The sequence below is a fragment of the Protopterus annectens genome, chromosome 1.part0 (assembly GCF_019279795.1).
Source record: "Protopterus annectens isolate FY-2018-M chromosome 1.part0, PAN1.0, whole genome shotgun sequence".
NCBI lineage: Eukaryota > Metazoa > Chordata > Ceratodontiformes > Protopteridae > Protopterus > Protopterus annectens.
In genome coordinates, this window is record NC_056725.1 from 906,971,097 (window position 1) to 906,998,389 (window position 27,293).

The window sequence follows — 27,293 nt, forward strand, 5'->3', positions numbered from 1 at the left end:
CAAACACTGCAGTGGTGAAGAACTTCCAGGAGCATAAAGCATCCTTCAAGTAACCAGACCAAGTGTTCTATGTACCTTAAACATTATTTTTTTTTGGGGGGGGGCAAAGAAACTTGAGGTTTTACTGAAGGGATTAACAGTCATTGTCTGGTTCTAAGTGGTTTAATTGGAAACAATTACTTGGATATTTCCTGCCATTTAGACTCCATCTATAATGAATGTTTTGTAGCATCCTCTTTCAGTAAAGACATTCTGTCCACTTGCAAACTAAAATTTCTGTAAACTGTCAAAATATGAGTCTGTGTGACATTTATATAGAGCAACAGACATATTTTCATTTTTTTTCATAATGTGCTCTAAAAAATGAATGCGTAGACACCACCCTGTCTTACCTAAAATGTCAAACAAAATATGACATTTGATGTGTCTGTAGCACTAATCCTGCCATTTAAATGATATTATAATTACAGATAATGTAGTCACTTTACTAGTGGAGAACACCATAAGCGAAAAATAGTACTGATACACTGAGTTTTATATATGAGAGAGACTTAGCATCAGACAGCAGGTATGACAGCCATCAGTAATGTGACAGAGGTTGGTTAGCATTAGGGGCATACATAATTGCTGTATTGCCAGAAATGTCTTTATCACCAAATGAGAGGGTAGCCTGCTGTTACAATTACCACAATTTAGCTTCAGCAATAGAAATCAGAGGTAGCTGAAAATAATACACAGATTTATCCTGCTGACACCATTCTGAAAGCACTCAGTTATCTGCCAAGAAGTAGTGGGGCAACATTTTTCCTTAGCTTTCTGCTTTACAAAATCATCCAACAAGGGCATTGCTCACCATTGAAAACAAAGCTTCCCATCAAACAACAAATGTACCCCAAAAGAGATAATCCTGATGAAGTGATTCCATTGGTTAGACCCCTGTTCAAAACAGCCATATGTCAAATAGCTTTTTTGCATACTTGGGCCTGGACTTTGAAATCACTTATCAGTTGAGGTAAGGAATCTAGATAATTTCCTCCTTTTTAAGAGCAAACATTGCTTTAAAGAAACTTCATTTAATATCATGTTAGTAAAAGCAGGATCTGTCACGAATTAATGAAATATGTAATATAGATAAATACATTGGTTTGTCCATCCTGATTCTGAAAGGATATTACAGATACTGTGACTGTGAAACTGAAAGAGAAGTTTACGTTGCATTGTGCAGTTTGTTTTGTCATTTTATGTAAGACAGAAAGGTGTCTATAGTCTGTATGCCACATACAGCTGCATGTTTGTAGCAGGAGGGTTTAGACAGTTTGTTTTTAACTAAACTGTTATTAAAGACAAATCATTTATGAAAAATAAGTGATTAAGATAAAATTTTTGTTCTTAGCTTCTTAATGGGAGAGCATTTGTTCATAGGTTTAATTATTTTTTGGAGCATTTTTTTTCTTTTTTGATTTGACATCTTCGGGATTATTGTGTCAGTACATTACTTGAGTCTACAAAAGGATTTGGAAAAAGCTGCCCATTTGGGGAGAAATGTGGCAACTACGGTTCACTGTGGACAAATACAAAGTGCTGCAGCTGGACCGTAGCAATAAGTTTCATCTGTGAAAGAGCTGGAAAAAGATGTGGTGGTGTTGGCTGAACCTGTTCTGTATAACCAGAAACAGAATGAGAGGGTCACCGCAGCAGCATATGTACTGTTAGGATGTGGAACACTGCTATACCTCTATGCGATATTATGAGAAATATAGGCTAGCTATGGCACAATCCACACTGCCACGAATGATATCCATGCCATTTATGTTGTCAAACACCTATGTATGTAGTGTGTGCATCACCAGAACAGATAGCACATGTGCATTGCATCTTAAATAAGTAGCTACATGATTAATCCTGATTAATAAGTGTAACAAACAGAGATAGGGACATCTGTAATTCACGTATTTCTGCACTGTCATGAGATGCAATGGTTTAGCCAAAAGTATTTTGTTTTGAGCTGCTGATCTTGCCTTTGCATAGTTTTATTTAAACCTTAAAATAAGATGTGATTTTACTAGCAGCTGATCTATGGTGGTACATAATGGGTGTAATGTGGAACACTGTTTTTGTCAAGCATCTAAAACTGTGGCTGCTAAGAGGCACACTCTAGTCTAGGAAATTCCTGCTGTGTGAGTTGTAATATTGGGGTTGTCAGTTGTCCTATTCAGCTTGAAATATTCCAGCAATTGAAAATAATGAAAAAGTAGTGACAGTGTTATTGGCATTGCTTGCAGAGTAGTCTAATACTTTGTATTAGAAGCTATAACATTATGAAATGTACCTAAGAAATTATACAATTATGAGCAATTTACAGTATTTACTTATGAGTTAATTGCTTTTGGCACTGTAATGAGACAAGGGTGTTTTCAAACTTATCCATTAAAAATAAATAAATGGAATGCTTTTGCAGGTAGAATATGTCAGGCCAGAATGATACAGTCATCTGACCAGGTAACCACACCTTTTATTTTATTTTTTTTTAATTATATAAAGATCTGCTGGAAAGTTATCTGCTCAGATTTTTTCTTTCCATAAAGCCAGTGCTATTTTACAAGTTGGAAAACTAAGCAACAGTGATGAGCATTTCTGCAACATTCTGAGGTTCACTTTGAGTTTCAGATTTCATACCCTACAGGAAATTCATACTGATGCAAGACCTACTGAACTTACTAAGTTTGTAAAAGCAGCATTTAAAAATTGTCTATATTTTTTGGACCTTTGTCCTACTTTTATTTATGGCCTTATCCAGATTTCTTGCTTTGAGGTTGAGTATATGAAATGTGTCAGGGCCATCGCCATCAGCCAGAGACGTTTCAAATTGTGACATACTTGTTGTACCCCCACTCCCCCATGTAGTGACTTTAGATGTGTCCAGGCAAGGAGCGCTTAGAGTATCCAAGGTAGACACAAGTACAGACATGGCTTTAAATCTGTCCTTTATTTTGCAGAATGTTCTGGTTTTCTGTCATATTTTTATACTGTTGATTTACGCTTCTTATTATTCAAAAAATGCATGGTGTCGCAGTGCCCTGTTGCTCTGTGTTTACGTAGCAATGCTTTAATGACCATCAGGTAAGCTTGTTGGAGATTGTAAGATGCAAGTAAGCTTTAATAAGCATACTGTTAAAGAATTACCAACATTGAAAGCCTTTTTGTTGTTGCCATGCATATAATATTTACATAACTAGATAAGGTATAAGCCTTGGGTATTGAAATGCATATGACAGTATTTGTAATAAAGGACAGGATTACAGTATTTTCAGAAGCTCATTACATTTGTTGGAGACTTGTAGTCATCTTTGCAGGCTTTACCCGTAAACTAAACAAAATACCAATCTATCATGTGTGGTCCATAACTTGTGCAGTAATCCTTTAAGCAATTTATCTTGAACTTGTTTCTTGTTTGCTGTTCATTTTTTACTTTGATCATGTCTTCCCCATGAAATAAAAAGATAGTTGTTGTCAGGCAGCAGGTCTTTTTTGGATAAAGAAACATTTTTCCAAGTGGGGGTATCACAGAGATTGCTACTTTCAGCATGTTACTTGGTAATTTTATAAAGCTGAATATAAATTGTAATTAGAACTGCAGTGCAAGGAGAAGTGGTTTGAGTTGAGTGCTGCTTGTTTTTTTATACTTGATTTTGACTGGCATTCCAGTAATGTATTTAAAAAGTAATTTATTTTTTCATGCCTCACAACCTTTGAGTTTCCATCTAGATATTAAGTAAGTTGTCATGTAGCCAATGCATTGAAATATTTTTTCCTTCTACACTTCATTTTGTCTTGATTGGACTCTTGTAATTATGGGTGGCACCCAGGGCAGCGTATTTAATTAAAGTTCTAGTTGTTGTGGTTTTGAACATAGCTCCACCCCTTTCAAGTTGGCCACACACCCTGGCCACACCCATTCAGCTGTCTCTTGCAGCCCCCCTTTAATTTAAAGTCACCAGCTGCCACTGGTCTTTAAACAGATAAAGTAGCATGGAGAATGAATCTAATGCTTTTAACTGCAAACAAATCAGATATATGATACACTCCTTGGCAGGAAATCAGAACAAACAAACAGGTGCTTAACAAGTAGAGAACATTTCCCGTTAATAACTTTCACCCAGTGAAACTAGTTAAAACGCTTTACAAACAATGTGACAGTAAAAACTTTATTTACCAAGCCCTGTAAGGCAGACAATTTTAATTTAACCTTGCAGATTAGTTAATAGCAATAAAATACAGTAAAAAGTATGCAACAGGCAATACAAATTGCTACATATAAATTGCTGGAAGCAATAACTAGTAAAAGTAAGCAAAAAAAAAAAAAAAAAAAAAAAAAAACAGGATACTTATTGTTAAATATCTCAGATCAGAGTTCATCCCATATATATATATATATATATATATATATATATATATATATATATATACACACATATCCCATCATAAATATTCAAGACATTTTGAATTGTTCAAATATAAAAATAAACAATGTTGTGTTTTTCAAATTTGTTATCTCTTAGTTTAATTTTATTAGTGAGCAATATCATCAACTTGTTGAATGTGTAATAACATTCAAAGGAATCCTGTATACTTTTACTATGTAGATGCCTTTGATATTCAGTTCTTGAATTCTTTATCTTTCTGTAAGAACTATAGGCTACAATTATCTAGTTTCACTAAAATCTAGTAGATTCTCTATATTGTTGCAGAAGAAATTACTCAAAATTCAATTAAAAAAATCATGCATTGAAGGCTAAATTATGCATGTGGAGTAATTTCACATAAAACTATTTTATTAGAAATTATGAGACACGTATTTCGTCTGTCTTTCATTTAGTATGATGACCCGAGTATGGCCAACAAAGTATTTATTTCTGTATTACCTATCAGGTGATAAGTTGATATACAATAATTTATATGCTTGGATGTAGAAATTGCTCTGGTTTATTCCCTGCACTTATAGGTTCATAGATTCATAAGAGATTACTAGGCTAATGGCTCAAGAACTCATATAAGCCTAACCATTTTTACCTGATTTTTGATCCCTAGGATATAGATGATGGCTTAGGTTTCTACCTATGCCTTTGAGTATTTTACAGGTAGTCCTTCTCCATAAGGGACATGTGCACCACCTCAGTAGTGAATTTCTGATTCCCCATCTATTAATTCAAACTGTTTGAAGGCTTCTTGATTTATTTGACTAGGAAACCTGTTCCAGAGAAAGGGCAATCTCTGAGACACATATTAATCTCTTCAGCATGTTTATTTAGTGTCAGAACCAAGGTTTAGATCCTTAGATTTGTGTGCTCCTTGTGCAGTTTTTCCTGCAAATGTGTAGGTATAAAGGGTCCATCAGGGCCAGAAGACCTTATAGGTTAGGCATAGAACTCCTCATTAGGAGACAGAGTAAGGGGATAAGGCTTTTAGTTGATCCACATAGGACATGTTGTTTACACCCTGCATTATTTTCTAAGGAGCTTCTGATGCCACTCCAGGTGTTGCAAGTGTGTGGTCAAGCACATGCTGAAAGATGCATCATGCATGATTATTGGTGTGATGATGGCATAGCACAGTGGGGCTATAACTCCCTTGGAACTGGATGCCATGCCTTTACTTATAAGTAGTATCACTGTGGATACATGGTGGTCAAAGTTCAGGCTACTATCTGTGTACATAGATTTCTCGCCTCTGAGTCCACTCTTATAGGTGTGCTATTAATGTTGCAACTTGCAGTGGTATTTAACTTCCCAAGGGTATGATTATACATTTTTTTTTAATTTAGTTTTAGGCCATGGGTCTGCCATCATTCATCTGTCTGATTTAGACCATGCTGAAGGATCTCTACATCATTTGGGGATTCAGTGATTACCCCCAACTTGCAGTCATCAGCAAATGTGGCCAGCCAAAGGCCTTCTACATTAGGTTTGATTTGAGAGAAGTATACTCCATCCAAGAGAGCTCCAGCACTGAGCCTGTGGCACACCACTAATAACTAACCTTTTGCTGGATCTGGATTATCCCACTCTAACAACACATGAACTGTTCATGAACCATTTGTCTAACCATCTGATGTAATATGGATTTATGCCCGATTTTATGAGTTTATCTATAATACTCAAGTGGGGAGTCATTTCAAATGCCTTAGTCATGTCAAGATTGGCAGTATGCACTGTTTTACCCTCATCTATGACCCTAGTGACTTTCTCAAAGATGTCTACCAGATTGAGCAGGGATGACCTCTTGACAAAGCTGAACTGGATTGGGTCCAGTGTTTGAAGGTTTCTTAAGCTGTTATTTATCAGATCCATGATTCTTCTTATCATGGAGTTACATATAAGACTGGGCAAACCTATGGGTCTGTGATTTCCTGAGTCTGCTGATGGTCCCCATTTATGTAGAGGGATGACTGTTGCTCTCCTCCACTCATTCCTCAAGCTTCAATAGTATTAATCTCCTGCATTGTCAACACCTGACTTTGCATGAAATCAATGATTTTCTCATATAAATGTTTTGTATTTTTATTCCCCAAAGACAGGTGGACATATAGATTCACCGTGTTTAGCATTCACGTTTCAATGCTAAGTTTAGTAATTGTCATGGAACATTTAAATATGCCTACCAACGGAAAGGCTGTGCTATAATTGGAAGGTTTCATTCAGGCCAGCCAGCATTTTCATCTATCTGAAGAAGAGATACAACTAAAAGAAAATGAAATCCTTCTCTGTTTACATTTGCATTCTTATTGCTTCCCTATATTTCCTTTTATAGAAGAAAGTTCATTCACGACATAATCATTTAGTAAATTGCAATGTGAATTTCTTAAGGGCAGGTGTATTTTATGCTAGAATCTTAAATAACAACAAAAGAAACAGAAGAAACAAATAAATCTACTGGAACTGCTTTAGCACAAAAAAAAAAATCAAAGCACAAATTTATTAGCAGCAACTTTACAGTTTCACTAAAATAGCTTCTTCAGGCATAAAAACAATTACTAAAAGATAAAACAAGTGTAAATAGTATAAGTAAATCACATGACACAAACTCTATGATGCATTTGTTACAATAAAGATTTTAAAAAGACATATTAATTTAGGCCTAGTGGAATGTGTGCTTTTAGCTTCAGTATCCATTTCTACTCTTCCATTTCTGTTTGTTGTATTAAATCACCTCCCCGAAGGGAATCATCAATTTTTGATGAAATCACAAACTTAAAATAGTTAGCAGAACCAGAATGTTGTATATGTTTAAATAATGCACCTGTATCTATTTTTCTATTTATTTCTGACTGATGACTACTGATATGTTCTTTTAATCTCCTATTTGTTTTTTAACATAGTATGCTGAACAAACCTGACATATGGCAAAATAGACAATATTTTTTTGTATCACAATTACCATAAGTATTAATATGAAATAAGGTATTGGCAATCAGATGCATAAAGGCTGTACTAACCTGAATATCTATACAGTGTACACATTTAGTACAAGTAAAAGTTCCCTTTTTGTTTGTTTTAAAATATATGCTGTACTTCGGTTGCTCTTTATAGCATAGTCTTTGTTTCAAATTATTATATTTTTATAACCAAAAATAGGTCTATCATTTATTTTGTTTTTAAGTTCATATATTGTAGTTAAAAGAGACCATTTATTAGCAATATGTTTAATGGCTTTGATTTTTTTTATTAAAGGTAATGGAAGAGTAGAAATGGATACTGATGTTAAAAGCACACATTCCACGAGGCTTAAATGAGTATGTCTCTTTAAAACCTTTATTGCAACAATTGCATCAAAGAGTTTAAGTGTCATGTGATTTACTTATACTATTTATACTTGTTTTATCTTTTAGTAACTGTTTTCATGCCTGAAGAAGCTATTTTAGTGAAACTGTAAAGTTGCTGCTAATAAATTTGCTGTTTGAGTTTTTGTGCTAAAGTGGTTCTAGTGGATTTATTTGTTTGTTTTGACTTTTCCTTGATTCCACTGGAATTATCATCAGTGCTGCTTGTTTTTCTTTTTATTTAGAATCTTAAACACTCACATTTTTGCATATAATGTAACTTGGTTCAATACCATTGATAGCACTTCCTGTGTAACTAAGGAAAACATCTACCATTCATTCATATTTGCAACATATTTGTATTTGTTATGAATCCCATTACTTCATACTAAATGTCATGATACCAACCGAGAACTAGTTGAGGTCCTAGTGGCTCTCAATAAAGTCATCTACAAAGTTATTGCCAACTTCAGATCCCCTTGTATGTTCCCATTAAGGAATACTTATCTCTAAGCCAGACCAAAAACCTCTCCATTAAACCAAATACAATTATAATTGTAGGCAGGGACTTTAGCTTTCCATCAATCAAATGGCCATCATATACAACTAGCCACAAGTATGCCCAGAAATGTCTTTTATTTTCTTAATAGAAATCCTCACTCATAACCATCTCATATATGCTTCCTTCCCTCAAAGTTTATCTTGTCTTAACAACTGCTGCCCTTCTTATACAATACTAATTGTTAGTACTTTCTTGGTTAAATCTGTTTTAACAATCTGTCGAATTCTACTGCCTTACGTATAGTTGCATGGAAGACTTTACAACTATAAATTTAAACATAGTGGTGCATTAAAAAAAACTGCGGAAGCAAGTTTTACCATAGAAAGAAGAAGAGTTTAGCTAGCTAAAAGGACCTCCACACTATATACAGGAGATCTATAACTAGTATGCAGAAAACTTAAACACATTAAACATACCATCAGGAAGTACAAGGCCAGTTATAAGCTCAGATTCGCCATCAATACTATGGACAACCACAAGGACTTCTTATGTTACATGCATTCACTTTATTTATTTATTTATTTATTTATTTATTTATTTATGCAGTCTGTTAACTGGTAGAGAACAGATCCCACTGGAACAATTTCATTCTCAGCCCAGAATGTGAATACACATCAAGTTGAAAAAAATAAAAATAATGTATGCAATAAAAAAACACATTAAAAACAAATATACAGTTAATATACAATAGAACAATGACTTAAGAAGGTAGTCAACAGAAAACACTATGTATGATATTTACTTCAGTTAGAGTAGTGACATGTTAGGAGTTAGAGAAGAGATATGGTAATGAAAATTATACACAGTATGTGAGAAATAAAAATGAAGTAAACCAGTGAAGTTAATGCTCAGCGAGACAGCTAACAAAGAAAAATAAATGAATAAAAACTGCTGAGCAAGGCAATGGTGGGGTAGCAAAAATATTCCAATATTCCAAAGTCCAGGAAATGCAGTAAATAAAAGACGATCCAAATGCACACACGACAAATATATTTATTTATAAAGTGAGGTTAGCGCTTTCGCAGTAGCTTCATCAGACCTAGCATAAAACCAGTACTCTAAATCAACTGTTTAAATACATGTAAGGGCGCCAAAAGGAATCAGACTAATTAAAGCTATAGTGCATATTTAAAATGCATTAACCCACACAGTAATGCATAAAAACAGCAAAAATCAATAAAAATACATAGAATACAAAACTAAGGTTCTCTAAAATAGCACATTTGAAGCTTGATAAAAATAAAGAATATATTAAAAATTTAATATATTCTTTATTTTTATCAAGCTTCAAATGTGCTATTAACAGTTGATTTAGAGTACTGGTTTTATGCTAGGTCTGATGAAGCTACTGCGAAAGCGCTAACCTCACTTTATAAATAAATATATTAGTCGTGTGTGCATTTGCATTTGGATCGTCTTTTATTTACTGCATTTCCTGGACTTTGGAATATTGGAATATTTTTGCTACCCCACCATTGCCTTGCTCAGCAGTTTTTATTCATTTATTTTTCTTTATACACAGTATGTGTTAGATATTAGGGAGACTAGATTATCTGTCCTGAAGCAATGCATTTACAGGTACCTTGTGCTGTGAAATGTTCTTTAAGTTGTGCCTGAAAGGAGGCGTTAGAGAGGTCTTTAAGATTTGAGGGGAGTTTCTGCCTAACCATTTCAGTCTAGTTTCAGGTGTTAGAAAAGAGGCCCAATATAGCTATGAGATCTAAGGTTATATGATAGAGGCTTTCAATGTAGTCTAGAGGAAAGAGAAGGGCAGGATTTTTAATTCAGGAACTGGAAAAGTCAGAAGCTAGGGAAGAGATTGCCTCGTTGCTGAACTGGCATCCATTCGGCTTTGACTAGTGTAAGACAGTGGTGCTCATACTCTGGGAAAGGGAAGAGAAGTGGCACATGGAGTTGGAGATTCTTTGGATGGTGGTAGAGTTTCTTTTGGGGACAGATGCAACAAGAAGTAGGGAGCACTCAAGTTGGGCTAAAAGAATCTATTTGCCAATAGCAATACATTCATCAGGGGCTTGGTTGGCCTAAAAGAGGAGGGAGTTTATCTTTTTATGGTATTTTTGAGATGATGGTGTTAAGTGAGGGATCAAGCCAGACACATGGGTATCTGAAGATGTTAACCTGCTCAACTGCATTGTTAAGAAGGTCAAGAATGAGAAGTGACTCAGGTTTCTTTTGCCTTTTAGTGGAGGTTCTGAAGAGCATAGTTTTTGTTTTGAGGAGTTATTTAATATTTTTTTGCTTCTGAGCCAGTTATTGAGAGAGAAGAAACCGGTTTCAGATCATACTGAATTGAGTGGGTTAAATGAGAGAGAAGAAATCGGTTTCAGATTATACTGAATTGAGTGGGCTATGTGGTTCCAGCAGCAGAAAACCATCTCGTTATTGTATAGTAAGATTAGAAGTTGAGGAAGGTCAAGTTTAAGCTTATTTATAAAAATGGAGAAAATAAGAGAGCCAATATGGAGCCTTGAGGGACTTCCTCAAGTATGAGAGTAGATGCTGGTATATAGTTATTAAAATTTACTGAGAAACATTAATTGGATAGGTTATTTTGGAACCAGGGGCTAGCATCAGTGCTAACCCCAAGGTCAGTGAGGTGATTAAAGAAGATTGAGTGGTCAACCAGGTTAAAGTCTCTGGTAAGTTCTATAAACATGTCTCCAGCAGGAGGCCTCTGTCTACGACTAAAGTAATACCCAGATACACACTAAATTTATTTCTAAAGAAACATCCTACTCTGACTCCAAAACACTTGTAAACATTCTTACTGACAAATTCAGCTTTAATTTCATAATCCAAGCACAAATGTTGTCCTCATCCCTCACCTATCAACCAACACAAAATGACCCTGGAGAACATTCTATCAGCCTTCTCCAAAACCAATATCTATTTCTCTATGGCTCCTGATACATTCTGTTATGCCTACTAGAATTTGTCATTCACCACTAAGTCAACCCATCGCCAAAACATTTAAGCCTAAATCTCTACTCAGGTGATATGGTATACCAGAATAATGGAGATCTGCAATTGCTATGTCACTATTTATTGGAAGGCCCCACAACTAACCCTGGTAATTGTACACTTATTAGACTGTAGAGCATGCAACTGTTGAGCTAATAAATAATTCCACATGCAATTTTCAAGTCCCTGACCCTAACCAATTTGGATTTGTAACCTGGCTGATTCTTTGCCAGTATAATTGGAGCTATAGATGAGGGTCTGTCTGTCAGTCCATACCACTTACCTTGACCCTGTTAGAGTTTTGACAAAAACTCCCACACAAATGTTATAAATTTTTCCAGCTTAACATAAGCTCTTATGTTTTTCACACAGTATCAAATTTTTATACTAATAAAACTCACATTCTGAAGGTAGACAACACTTTTAATTGGAAGAATGTGTCTAGCTGTGTTCCACAGCATTCCATCGTAGGCCTCCTCCTTTTTGTCATATACATTTCTAAAGTGAAACCAAATGTTGAGAAACTTAATTTACTATGTCTTGCAGAAAACTCCAAAGTGGGTGCAGTTCTCAAACTCCCTTTTGACACTATTCTTCAGCAACATCTGAAAATCAATCACTAAAAATGTGGTATAAATCATTTTGACAAAGCCACCACTCTCTACTCCTACCACATTATTAGTACTCATCTCATCAAAAAAAAAAAAAAAACAAACAAAAAAACAGATACATTAATCGGGGGATTAACACACAGGGTTAGAGTTGCTGGTGCCATGTCAGACTCTAAGCCGGTCACGAGCGGTGTCCCACAGGGCTCAGTCCTGGGCCCCCTCTTGTTCGGCATTTATTTTTCTGAAGTGCAGGCAAACATAGGGGGATTGTGGCTGACAAAATTTGCAGATGACTGCAAACTGGGCACCATAATTGACACTCCATCAGACACAGACATCCTCCAGAAAGGTCTCATAGAAATGGATAACTGGTGCCAGAGCCATGGCCTTAAGCTAAATGCCAAAAAATGTATAGTCATACCCTTTGGGAAAAACAAGGTAACCCCTAATTACCACATAGGTGGTAATCCATTAAACACGGAAGAAGTTATCAGGGACCTGGGGACCCAAGTTGACAGTAACCTCTCTTTTGACACTCACATTGCCAAAGTGGTTAGGAAGACCTTCTACATTGCCCACCTGATCATGAAGGGATTCACATCCAGATCAGGAGAGGTCATTGTACCCCTGTACTCTTCACTTATCAGACCAATGATTGAGTACAACGCCCCATTCGGAATGTACCTTACCTGACACCTGCAGCAGTTGGAAAGACCGCAAAAGTTCCTCACCAAAAGGATAAAGGGGCTCAAACATATGTCATACGATGCCCGACTGAAGAAACTCCAGCTCTATTCAGTCGCATACCGTCTGCTCAGAGGTGATCTGTGCCTGACATACAAGGCCATGTCCAACCCGAAATTAATGGACATGCTCCACCTCAAAAAATCCAAATCCACCAGAGCCACGAGAGCAAGAGACTTAAACCTCAACACGGATATAAATAGGACGTGCTGGAGGGACAGATTCATCACCCAGAGACTCCCTACACTATGGAACAGAATCCCAGTCCATGTGAGGCAGAGCCCCTCACTGACTCTGTTCAAGAGAAATCTTGACGAGTGGATGGGAGATCGTAGGTTTACCCCGGGAATCATCTCTGTATCACTGCTGGACAGAGGCACAGCAAACTAATGGGTATAGTATTCTCATCCTAAGGGGTGGTGAAAGCCACACACACTCTGGCTAGACTTATAAATGCCCTAGGGCAGATAGCCTAGTATGAACCTATGAACCTATAAACCTATGATTGGTTACCCATGTTAATTAAGAGGTTTATTTTGAACACCATCTCTCTCATGGTGATGAAGCTGTTCTATGTTGTATAATTTATTTTTTCAGATACAAAATCTTTATCAAAGTAATTTTCAGTTCTGCTATATTTCCCTAATCACACATATCTTGGACTACAATGTTTCCATCAACCCTTTGGGTCGGATCCATCTAAGCACATAAATCAATTAAAAAATGATTTCTAACAAAACAATTTCTGTTTAGGCAACTTTTACTAAGCAACAGGCTAAAATTCATTCAGCTATAGTTCTTACTGTAAAAATTGCCAAGGGATGATTTCTGTTTAACTTTGTACACAATGAATGCTCCTGCACTTTTCAACCTATTCATCTTCAAAAACTGTAAGACTAACAAATACTATATTGAATACCTTAACCTCCACCACAGAATTAGCAGCACTTACTGGTACATTGATTACTGACACAGCACCTACTGTATCTTTGAAAAAACCTCCCTCTACATATTAAACAGACAAACTCCTTAAGTATCTTCAAAATCAAGCCTGGATGATTGGATGGAAAATCACAAATGTATGCCAGGAGTTTGCAAAATGATCTTTTCACCAGAGCATATTCATGCTACTACTCAAGTTAACCAGCTAAGATTTTTGATGGGTCTCAGGTAGTAAAGTGAGTAATAATTTGTAATCATAAAAAAAATGTATACAAAAATTAGATATTTGCATTTGATTTCTGTTTTTTACTTTAGATTTTTTAATTTCATGCTCTTCTTCTCACCTTTTCATTTCTCCTCTGGTTATGTACTTTATTTTTTTTATACGTTTAGATTTTGCCTTTCTCTTTTAAAGGTTAAAGATTTTGCCATTTGATATTGAACCTCTAATTATATTACCATGTTGACATTTTATTCTAATATTAAATATACAGTACTCCTGAGAATCATGTTTAACACTAAGAAGCATGCAGCATGACTTAAAAGCGATATCATAAACACTATATTAAGCCCACAACAAGTGTCTTCTCATCTCAAAGTAGTTTTCTGGTATAGGTCAATCATCCTGTGCCATTTGTACCCTTCTACCAATGTGTACATATTTTATTTTTCTCATAGGATAATAGGATCATAGGCAGTTACTAGACTAATGGCCCAAGGGCCATTACAGGCCTAATCAAGTTACCCTTCTTTCCACGATCACACCTATTATCCCTATCCAAGAGAGACACAGGTGAAACGTCTGGGGTGAATTTATGGTTACTCATCCAATCGTCCAGACTGCGTTTGAAGAGGGACAATGAGGTGATCTGTTTAACATGAAGTGGGAGTCTGTTCCAAATGTGTGGTAACCTCAGGGAGACAAATCCATCTCTCCAGCAGGTTTTATTAATGTCATATACCAGGTTATGGTCTTTAGAGTGAATAACCTGTATGTCATTTTACTTGTAGATATGCAGCATTACCAATAAAGCAGGGCAGAGATTGCGCTATACGCAAGGCAGAGATCACCTCTGCACCTGTCACCCCTGGGCTTTCGGATATTGGCAAAGGCTCTTGCCACCCCCATAGTGCCTTTTTTAGGCAAGGCTCAAAAGACAAACCCACCTCCATAGGTATCACAAGGGATAAGAAACTAAGAGTAATGCTACTCAACGCCAGAAGTCAAAACCTCAAGATGCACGCACTCGAAACTCTCCTTAGCATGGAGAACATCGATATATGTGCAGTAACAGAAACCTGGTTCAAGGCTCCCGAGAGCACCCCAGCACTACCAGGTTATACCTCATACCATGCTTTTCGGCCCCAAAACTTGGACCGAACCACAAAAGGAGGGGGAGTATCAATATTCGTCAAAGATACCCACACCTCCAGGTTGGTGGCACAGCATGAAGCATCAGAGACTATCCATGTGCAACTAACAGTGGGTAAAACTGCCTTCCAGTATATAGCCTGCAACAGACCACCCACCCAAACCCAGGAACCCCACTCGGCCTTCCTGAGAACACTGGAAAATATGAAGGGCTCTCCAAACACCATTATATTGGGCGACTTCAACTACCCAAACATAGACTGGGAGCATTACTCTAGCTCCAACACCCTAGCTCAAAGATTCCTAGAATTTATAAACTCAAATGCGATGGAATAACTTATTACCACTCCCACAAGAGTGGAAAACATACTGGACCTGATCATCACCAACATGGGGGCTCTATGCTCCAGACCAGAAGCGTATCCCTCACTGGTAAGATCAGACCATAAACTAATCTCACTGGATATTCACATCCCAACCCCACCCCCTGCCTAGAAAACCACAATGAAAAACTTCTCTAAAGCAAATTTCACACTCCTCAAAACTGAGGTGGAATCCTTCAAAGCCCCTGGGCCTGTGGAAAATACGGCCCAGACTGCAGAATCCTTTTTAAACGCATTCTATGAACACCTTCAGGAATGCATGGATCATGCAATCCCAAATAAAAGCAAAACCCAATCCTCCAAAGGCAGGCGTCCTGTCTGGGGGACCCCAGCCATAAACAAACTATACAATAGAAAGAGGAAGCTACTACATGATAGAGCAAAATCCCAAAAAGGGAAGGCATCTCTGATCAGTATTAGCAGAAAACTACGGGCACTCATAAAATCGTCTAAGGCCAGCTTTGAGAGAAAAATTGCACAGGACACTTAGGATAATCACAAGGCTTTCTTTAGTTATGTTAAGAACCTGGGTGGGAATTCCCAGATATGCTCAGAATTAGTCCAAAATGACAAAAAATACACCGAACCCACAGGCATTGCCAACATCCTAGCTGACAGTTTCAGTGCAAACTTCTCCCCCCTCCCCACCAAAAGGGCAAATATCTATCCCAGCAGAGTGCTGCCCCCCTGACATCTCAGATGCTCAGGTAAGAGCCGCCCTCTCCAAAGCAAAAAACACAGCATCAATGGGACCAGAGATTGTCCCAGGCTGTGTCCTACATGAGCTCCAAGAAGAGCTAAACCCAAACATAAAACTACTGTTCAATCTCAGCCTTACTGCAGGATTTGTACCCAAAGAGTGGCTTACAGCAACAGTGGTCCCTCTCCACAAAGATGGTGTCTCAACGGATCCTGGAAACTATCACCCCATAAGCCTGGCTAGCTTGGTCCGCAAAGCTATGTAAAGGATCATCATGGACCTCATAAATAAAGATATTGGGAACCTACAGATACTGGATCCTACCCAGTTCGGCTTTGTTAAGGGCCGATCCTGCCTCTTAAACCTGGTCAATTTCTTTGAAACAGTCACCAAGGCCATTGACGTGGGGAAGGTGGTCCACACAGCCTACCTGGACCTCACAAAAGCATTCAATACAATACCCCACTCTGGCATTATAGATAAGCTCACCAGCTTAAATATAAACCCCTATGTCACTAGATGGGTTGCAAACTGCCTCAAGGGCAGAGCCCACATGGTTAGAATTGCTAGAGCCATGTCAGACTCCAAACCAGTTACAAGTGGCATCCCACAGGGCTCAGTCCTGGGACCTCTCTTGTTTGGTATATATTTCTCAGAGGTACAGGCCAACACAGAGGGACTGTGGCTGACCAAGTTCGCAGATGACTGCAAACTAAGCGCCATAATCGACTCTCCAGCCGACACAAGCATCCTACAAAAGGGCCTCAAAGAAACAGACAACTGGTGCCAGAGCCATGGCCTCAAGCTAAATGCCAAAAAGTGTATAGTCATCCCCTTTGGCAAAAACAAAGTGCCCACAAATTACCACATAGGTGGTAATCCATTAAGTATGGAAGAAGTAATTAGGGACCTGGGGACCCAAGTTGATAGCAATCTCTCATTTGAAAACCACGTGGCCAAAGTGGTTAGAAAAACATTTTATATAGCCCACCTAATCATGAAGGGATTCATATCTAGATCAGGGGAGGTCATCGTGCCTCTTTACTCATCCCTCATCAGGCCCATAATTGAGTACAATGCCCCTTTTGGGATGTACCTTACCAGACACCTGCAGCAACTGGAAAGACCCCAAAAGTACCTCACCAAGATGATCAAAGGGCTCAAACAGATGCCATATGCTGCCTTGTTAAAGAAACTCCAGCTCTACTCAGTGGCATACCGCCTGCTCAGAGGCGATCTGTGCCTGATGTATAGGGCCAAGTCCAACCCGGAATTAATGGATATACTGCACCTCAGAAAATCCAAATCCCATCGAGCTACGTGCTCGAGAGACTTGAACCTCAGCATTGAAATAAATAGGACATGCTGGAGGGACAGATTCATAACCCAGGGGCTCCCTTCACTCTGGAATAAAATCCCAGTACAGGTTAGGCAGAGTCCCTCATTGACTCTCTTCAAGAGGAATCTTGATGAGTGGATGGGAGATCATAGGTTTACCCCGGGTATCATTTCTGTGTCACTGTTAGACAGAGGCACGCTATACTAACCTCGAAAAAGGGCATAGGAAAATTCATTTAAAATGGGTGGTGAAAGCCAAACACACTCTGGCTAGGCTTATAAATGCCCTAGGGCAGATAGCCTAGTATGAACCTATGAACCTATGAACCTATGAAGTAGTCTGTATGAAACAGAATAAAGTGACAGTGATTTTAGTCGATCCACATAGGAAAGATGCTGAATACCTTGAATTTTCCTTGTGAGGAACCATTGTGGTCTATCCAATTGCTGCAGGTGCTTAGAAAGGTACATACGAAAAGGGCATAGTACTCAGTTATTGGTCTGATGATGGAAGAGTACAGGGAGGTTTAGCTTCTTTGTTTCTGGAGGCAATACCCTTACTTATGAGATGAACAATATAGAATGCCCTCCATACCACTGTGGAGACATGGTGATCAAAGGTAAGGTTGCTGTCAACCTGAGTGCCCAGCTCTCTCACCACTGCGTGTGTACGTAGGGTGTTGCTATTGATGTGGTAGTTATCAGGAACATCACCCTTACTGAAAGGGATGATAATACATCTTTTGCATTGAGTTTAAGGCCATGACTTTGGCAACAATGACTTGTTTGCATAAGACTCTCTTGTAGGATGTTGACATCATTTAGAGATTCTATGACTGCTCAAAGTTTTCATTTGTCAGCAAACTTTGTCAGCCACAGACCTTTAGGTTTTCCTTGTACTTCAGAAAAATACATTCCAAACAGTAGATGTCCCTGGACTGATCCCTGTGGAACACCACTGGTTACTGGTGTGCTGTTGGAGTTGGCTTCTCCTATTTTGACCGTATGACTTCTATCAGTGAGCCAGTTGGCAACCCACCTTATCATATAAGGGTTGATTCCTAGCTGGGTGATTTTGTCAAAGATGCCTGAGTGGGGTATAGTTTCAAAAGACTTGGCTACGTCTAGGTATGCTGTTATAGATATTTCCTCTCATCCAGTGCCTTGTTGACTGTTTCAAAGAAGCCCACCAGGTTTAACAGGCAGGATCTTCCTTTGAGAAATCCAAACTGAGTAGGGTGAAGTGTTAGGAGATTACCTATATCTTTGTCAATAAGGTTCATGATGACTCACTACCTGGCATTGCAGATAAGGCTAGTCAGGCTAATAGTTCTATAGTTTCCAGAGTCAGTAGAAGCACTTCCTTTGTGCAAGGGGATAACGGTGTCCATTTTCCATTCAACTTTGATGAAGTCGATACTTAGACTATGATTGAAAAGAGTTGCCAATGGTGTTGCTAATTCTTGTTTGTGACCATATAAGACACGGCCAGGGATATTATCAGGTCCCATAGATGCTGTGATTTTGGCTATGGTGAGGGCATTTTTGATCTTCTCTTTAGAGATACAAGGTAAGGGACAGATGATAGAGATGTAATGGGGTACATGTGGTGAGGACAGGGGAGTGAAGTTTTCACAGAACCTGTCAGCTAACAGGTTAGTTATGTCCACAGACTCAGTGTATGTGGTAACATTAACTACCAGTTCAGCACATATCTTTCATTTTAGGCTACAGATGTAACTAAAGAATGCTTTATGATTTTCTTTAGTTGAGGAAGTTAAACTGGATTAATAATTTGTTTTGAAGGACTTCACACAAAGTCTTATTTGCTTGTTTAAGCTGAGAAGGGAGTGTATCCAGTTTAGAGCCCACTCCCTCTTACTTTTAGATAGCAATTTCTTCGTATTATTGTAAAATCTGTTATTGACAGTTGTCCATCAGCAGGTTTGCTTTTCCTTGAAGGGCTTGTTTCGATCCTATCCAGTACAGCCAAATTAGTTGTACAGGTCTCACCAATATATGTAACTCTGTACAAATTGCCGAATGAATCATTACTGGGCACATTGCGGGTGCTGCGAAGAGCACTACTGGCTGACATCAGAGAGTGAAACAATACTAATTTCATGGACTTTAATCATACTTTGACTTAGGAATGGAGTCCATTCCTGTCATGGTATTAGAAACCCAAAAGAATTTGAGATGTTAAAAGTGTGTCTGTGTAAAGCATTGTTGTAGAACTCAGTAGAGTTGCGAGATTTATCTGGAGGGGGGTCAGTGAAGCTATTTATGCCATCCTGTAACAGGTTATAATCTGCTTTGGAGAAGTTTTTTAGTTTAGTTGTTGCTGGGGGGGGGGGGTCAGGTGTGATAGTTATGTTGAATTAGACTAATTTGTGATCAGATCTCACCACAGAAGACCTCACAGTGGAGGTGTTACAGTAGTTCCTCCATATTGGTAAGTACCAGATCCAGGATGTTGATGCCCCTGTTGGGGGTGTCAATCAACTGGTCCACAGCATTGGAGTTAATGATGTTGAGGAACCTTTGGGCAAGTGAGTTTAAGCATGAGTAATTTTCCCAGTCAATGCAGGGGATGTTGAAATCACCCAAAACCATATTGCTCAGATGTATCTTGATAGACTCAGGTAGATCCAAATAGGCAGAGTGGGTGTCTTGATGCATGGAAGGGGGTCCTTTAGCTGGCAATGACTTGAATAGCTGTCCTACCAACAGTTAGTTGCACCTGAAGTATCCCCAAAGAATCATACTGCTTAACCAGTCTGGAGGTGTATTTATCTTTAATGAATATTGATGCACCACCTCCTTTAGATTTCACACCTACAGTTTCTGGTCTGAAAATGTGGAAGGAGGTGTAACCCAGTGTGGCTGGGGTGCTCTCCACAGCCTTGAACCAGGTCGCTGTGACTGCACAAATGTCTGCATCTTCCAAGGTGAGGACTGCTTCCAGTGAGTGCAGTTTTATGCTAAGACTCTTAGCGTTTAGCAGCATAACCTTAAGGTTTACTTTTGATGAAATTTTTATGTTAGGAGTTTTGTCCTTGTAACTTTGCCTAAAAAAGGCACTTTGCGGGTGGCAAGAGCCTTTGTCAGTAGCCTAAATCCCAGGGGTGACAGATGAAGACAATCTCTGGCAAAGTATTGAGGTCTATCAATCATGTCATCCTAGGCTGACAGAAACTGGATCCCCTAAGAATAACACCAGAAACTAAGCCAATTATTGAAGTCAACAATTTTCTGTTTATATTGTGGTATCATCCTAGATGAGGGTAACATGCTGCTCAAGGCTAGGGACATACCTCCCTGGGACACATGATCAGAGAGCTCAATCATGTCTCTGCTTATGTAGTCCAGAGAGGTACATCTCAAGTCATTCACTCCAACATATACTATGACCAAATCATAATGGTATTTGTTTTTCAAATACTTGAGTGTCTGGGTTATCTAACAATCCTGGCACCAGTTTAATAAGCTGACTGTGACTTTCACCATGTTCAGCTTGGTGAGGGGGACATCTGTGTGTCTCCTATGACTAAGATATTTGAAGTGGATGTGCATTGTGTTATGGGCTTTGATGGTGGACTCTTATGCTTGTGTCATTATGTGTATTGTGTGTTTTGGATGCTGTGGTTGGTTTAGTATGTATGTGTTTTAGAGGTCTCTGCTGTTTAGGTGGATTTTTTTGCAACAATCTCCACATATGTTGGTCTGTGTTATGAGTAGGATTTGTGGCAGGTGGGCTGATAACCCACTCTGTATTATCTACTGCATGAGAGAGCTGTGATTCCAAATTCATTATGTAGCTGCTTCTCTCACAAATGGTACAGGGTCATAGGTTCATTGGTTGGTACTAGGCTATCAGCCCTAGGGCCTATACAAGCCTAGCCATAACAATTCCCTGGCTATTTCTTCCCACACTATTTACTTCCCTGGACCCCTGTCTAGCAAGGTGACTGACGTGATCCCCAGGGTGAATTTCCTTTCTCCCATCCACTCATCAAGGTTCCCTTTGAAGAGGGCCAAAGAGGCACTCTGCTTGACATGTATGGGCAGTCTATTCCAGAGTCTGGGGAGTCTCTGGGTCAGGAACCTATCCCTCCAGCATGTTTTGTTTACTGTGATGACAAGGTTTAGATCCCTGGAGCATGTGGCTCTGAGGGATTGGGATTTCTTTAAGTGTAGCATGTCCAACAGCTCTGGGTTTGACATGGCCTTGTATGTTAAGCAGAGATCGCCTCTGAGTAGACAATATGCGACAGAGTATAGCTGGAGTTTTATAAGGTGGTCAGCGTAGGGCATCTGCTTTAGGCCTGTGATTCTTTTAGTGAGGTATTTCTGCAAACTTTCCAGTTGTTGCAGATGTCTTGAGAGGTACATACCAAATGGGGTGTTGTATTCTGTAATGGGTCTAATGAGGGATGAGTACAGTGGGACAATGTCCTCCTTTTTTCTGTATGAAAGCCCTTAGTGATGAGGTGTGCCACATAGAAGGATTCCCTGACTGTTGTGATGATGTGGTTATCAAAGGTGAGACCACTGTCCACCTGTGTCCCTAAGTCTCTTATCACACTTTCGGTGTTTAGTGTACTGCCACCTATGTGGTAATTCATGGATACATGTTTTTTTCCCAAAGGGGATAACTATACATTTCTTGGCATTGAACTTGAGCCCATTGCTCTGGCACCAAGCATCTGTTTCTGTAAGGCCCTTTAGTAGAGTATCCACATCATTTGGGGATTCAGTAATGCCTCCCAGTTTGCAGTCATCTGCAAACTTTGTTACCCAGAGTCCCTTATTGTTGGCCTGTACTTCAGAAAAGTAGATGCCAAACAAGAGCGGTCCCAGGACTGAACCCTGAGGTACTCCACTTGTCACTTGTTGGGAGCTGGATTTGGAGTTGGCTACTTTTACAGTGTGGGTTCTGTCAGTAAGCCAGTTGGCAACCCATCGAGTGACATAGGGATTATGCCCAGCTTAGTAAGTCTATCTATGATTCCAGAGTGGGGGATGGTGTCAAAGGCCTTGGTGAGGTGCAGATAGGCTGTGTGGACTGCCTTACCCTTGTTCACGATTCTGGAAACTGATTCAAATAAGTCAATTAGGTTCAGGAGACAAGATCGGCCCTTCACGAACCCAAACTGGGTGGGGTCCAGTGTTTGAAGGTTGCCAATGTCTTTGTTTATAAGTTCCATGATAATACGTTCCATAGCCTTGCAGATCAGGCTCATTAGACTGATGGGGCAGTAGTTCCCGGGATCCAAGGTGGATCCCCCCTTGTGGAGAGGGATAACTGTAGCTGTGCACCACTCAGTGGGCATGAAGCCTGATTTGAGGCTATGATTAAACATGACACTTAGGTGAGGTGCCAGTTCATTTTGTAGTTCATGTAATACACAGCCCGGGATGTCATCTGGTCCCATGGATGCTGTATTCTTAGCTTTGGAGAGTGCATTTTTTTTACCTGTGTGGCCATTATTACTGGAATTTGGCAATCTTCTGGTATTGAGATGGGCCATATAGGGGGTGAGAGGTGGGTGAAGTTGGCACTGAGTTGATCTACCAGGATATTGGCAATATCCTTGGGATAAGTATATTTAATGCCATTCCATTGCAGCTTAGAGCAGATCTGAGCATTGCCATTTAGATTCTTGACATAGTTATAGAATGCCTTGTGGTTGTCTTTGGTATCTTTGGCAATTTTATTTTCATAACTAGCTTTGGAGGATTTTATGAGGGATCTCAGCTTCTTATTGAGGCTACTAAGGGAGTTTTTTGCATCCTGGGATTTTCTTCTTTTCTGCAATAGTTTCTTCCTTTTGTTGTAAAGTTTGTTTATGGCAGGGGACCACCAGACAAGCTTCCTTTTTTGGAGGAGAGCATCTTGGTTCTATTTGGCATGGCATGATTCATGCATGAGTGGATGTGCTCGTACAGTGCCTTAGTGTAGGATTCAGCAGTCGAACTTTCAGTTCCCATCTACATGGGTGTCATGAAGTTTGTCACTTCTGACTTGAGTAGCATGAAGTTGGCTTTGGAGAAGTTTTTTATGGAGGTTTCCTTACTGGGGTTGGGGTGGGATGTGGATGTTAAGGGTGATTAGCTTATAGTCAGACCTGACCAATGAGGGGGTGACCATAGGTGTGGAGTAGTTTTCCCAATTAATGGCAGGGTAGTTGAAATCACCCAGTATTAGGGTGTTTTGTTGTATCTTAATATTTTCCAGTAGGTTTAGAAAGGTGTAGTGAGAATCTTGGGGCATGGTGGGGGATCTGTAGCAAGCTACAATTTGGACTGCAGTCTTACCTAATTTTAGTTGCACCTGGAGAATTTCAGATGCATTTTGTTGGGTAACTTGCCTGGTAGTGTAAATATCCTTGGTGAATATGGACACTCCTCCACATTTAGTGTTTCAGTCCTGGTTTGATGACCGAAAAGTGTGGAAAGAGTTGTATCCTGGTTTTGCAGGGGTGCTCTCTGGACCCCTGAAACAGGTCTCAGTTACTGCACAGATATCAATGTTCTCCATTTTTAGGAGTGCCTTGAGAGCGTGCATTTTGAGGCTTAGACTTCTACATTGAGTAGCATTACCTTTTGAATTTGCATGCTTGTACCTGTTACGGCGGTGGTTTTGTCCTTTGAACTTTGCCTGAAAAAGGCACTAATAGGGTGGCAAGAGCCTTAGCCAGTAACCTGAATCCCAGGGGTGACAGGTGCAGACCATCTCTGGCAAAGCATCATGGTCTGTCAATCATTACTTCCTACGCATTGTATTATATGTTTATTTTCTGTAATGTGTTGTTCTAATGTAACTGGAGCTGTTCTCCCCGGGCCTCCACTGTAAATGGACCTCGTCCAGTCGGACCATCCCGGTAAACAAAATTAAAATAAAATAAATAAAAATAAAATGTTATCCCAGGCAGACAGATACTGGATCCCCTTCGAATGACACCAGAAGCTTAGCCAATTGTTGAAGTAAATAATTTTGTCCTTATATTGTGGTATCATTCTGGGTGAAGGCAAGATGCTTCTCAGGGCTAGAGTCATACCTGCCTGGGCCACATGATCCTAGAGCTCTTCCATGTCTCTTTTCATGTAGTCCACGGAGGTATATCTCAAGTCATTCACTCCAACATGGACAATGACAGAGTCATATTTGTACTTGTTGTGGAGTGACTTGAGTGCAAGCATTATGTGGTAGATCCTGGCACCCGACAGGCAGCTGACTGTAATTCTCTCCTTGTTCAGCCTGGTGAGTGGGACATCAGTGTGCCTGACTATAGAGTCACCTATGACTAAAGTGTTACGTACATTGTCTTGCCTTAGGGGCTGTTTCTGGGTGGCACACTGGTGTTGTGAGCTATGTGACACTTTGGTTGTGATCCGTGTTTGCATTTCAGCTTCAGAGGTCATTGTTGCTCAGGCAGTTTACAGTTATGGGCCTCCCCATATGTGGATTTAATGTTGCTATGTGTGGGTGTTGGTGGTGTAGGTTTAGAAGGGCCATGTGTTGCCTGAGGTGTAGTGCAGGTTTTAACCTTCTCCTCTTGACTGTCTAGTACAATCTTGGGTGGAGAGAACTTTGCTTCCAGTTTGGCTATGTAAGTGCATCTCTCACAGGTTGTAGTGTTGGGTGGTAGGAGGAGAGGGTTGACTGTGCACATGAGGCAATTGCTGGCATTGCCCCAGTATGCCCAGATTCCCCAGGTGGACAGGAGAATTCACCGGAAGCTGACCCTTGGACATGCCTGGTTTGGTGCTTTTTTTGTAAAGTACAGGAGCTGTTTTTGCTTGCCTTAGCAAGGTACTTTGCAATGATAGGCTGTTTAGTGCCTACAATTAATTTCTCCTTATTAACAAGGAGAGTTGAGTGCTTGTGTCAGTTTAAGGCTTTCTAGTGCTTTCCAGCAGGTATTAGAGCAAGTGCTAGTCACAGGGATGCTTAAAGGAAAGAAGAACTGGGCTGGCTTGAACTCCCTCACCTCCTTCAGTGGTATCAACTCTCACTTGCCCACAAACTAGTAAACCATCCACTAAATGTCCCATCCCTCCAGAATCTACTCCAACCCTATCGCACCACCAGACCACTAAGATCCAGCAACAAAAATCACTTGCAGATCACTAAAGCCAATAACTCTGCTGGTGAAGCACTATTCTCTTGCGCCATAGCCAAATTATGGAACTCACTCCCACCCACAATTACCTCCATACCATCATGCACCCACTTCAACACTTTACTAAAAGCACACCTAAAAACATGCTGGCTATGCCCTTGCAACTCCCACTCTAATATCATCCACCCCATCCAACTACTACCTTTCTTTCCACTCCACTAACTACCTTGATTATAGCAAGCTCAGATGCTCATAAGCCTAGTACTTATTATACAGCAGGAACTTCTCATTGTTACATTTGTTAATGCCTGTTATGTACTTCACAGATAAAGATTCTAGTTGTCTACTGATGTACTATGTTCTTCATCTGTAAATATGTTGTAAGAAATTTCTATGTTAAATTGTTAATCGCTATGTAATCCAATGTAACTACTGTCTGTTTATTTTACTGTAGAGCTTTTCTCCCTGGGCCTCCGCTGAAAATGGACCCACATCCAGTCAGACACAAATTTAAATAAATAAAAATAATAAATAAAGAAAAAAATGGTTTATCCTAAACACTGCAGTGTGCACTAGATAAGTAGGTAACTTAAGTTTTACCTGTCTAAAAAGTTAAGTTTTAGTAGAGAGTCACTATTTTTAAAACAGCAAGATAGATTGAAAGAGGGTGGTCACAGGAATGATTTGGAAGTAGGGGGTTGTCAGTGTACATGAGACCATTGCCACACTGACTCAGTAGACCCATGTCAACCAGGCTGGTAGGAAAAAAGGAGGGGAAACTGACAGTTCATGGTCCTAGTATTAGAAATCTTGGTTGGGCATTAAAAGTTGAAGAGGGAATACATGAGGTTCAGGTATTAGTAGGTTTAGGTGTGCGGAGCTCTGGTTTAAATAATATTTTCAGGGCTAGAGAGCATGCATCTGTAACTCGCAATCCCTCTGCGCAGTAGTGCACACTAATGTGCAATGCACAAACAAGCACAAGCTGGTTCAAACACTGGCTATTTAAAGCAGTAAAACAGGAACCAGCCAAAGTTCAAATGGTCCAATCAAAACACCCTAAACAGTGTCCTGCAACAGTCAATCTAGTTAGACCATACCCAACTATACCTTCCTCCCAAGAGGCACAGCTAGGCCTCTTCTGACAAAAAAAATAACTGTTTTACAAGCTCTAAAGGTCACAATCAGTAGTAGATTCAGCAACTCTGACCTTAGTCTATGCTAGTGTTTTTCAAGTGCAGCAACAAGTAAAATGAAATGAAAAAGCAGATGAACAGTAACTATAGTTGTAAGAGTAATTCAGTTAGCAGACAATCTAAAAAATGCTGTAAAATGCAGTTGCACAGTTTAAACAAACACATATGCAGCAAATGTTTTTTCATTATTTTCATTTACTATTATTAATATTATGACTTAATGCAAGATCCATATCTTTATGTCTTTTCCTTTGCTTTATCCTTTCTTTTCCTTTTTTTTTTTTCTCAAAATAATTTATTTCATATAAGTTGAAATTACAGAGTATATTAAAATGAATATAAACATTTTATAATTTAAGTAGAATAGTACATTTTCAAAAAAGATAAAAAGAAAAACAAACTACACAGTATACAAATTACCTGAGACTAAGATAACTTCAAGTAATACAAGTTATGACTAAAGATTTAATTACCAAAAATAAAAGATAAAAATGTTTATGATGAAAAAGTTTCAGTGA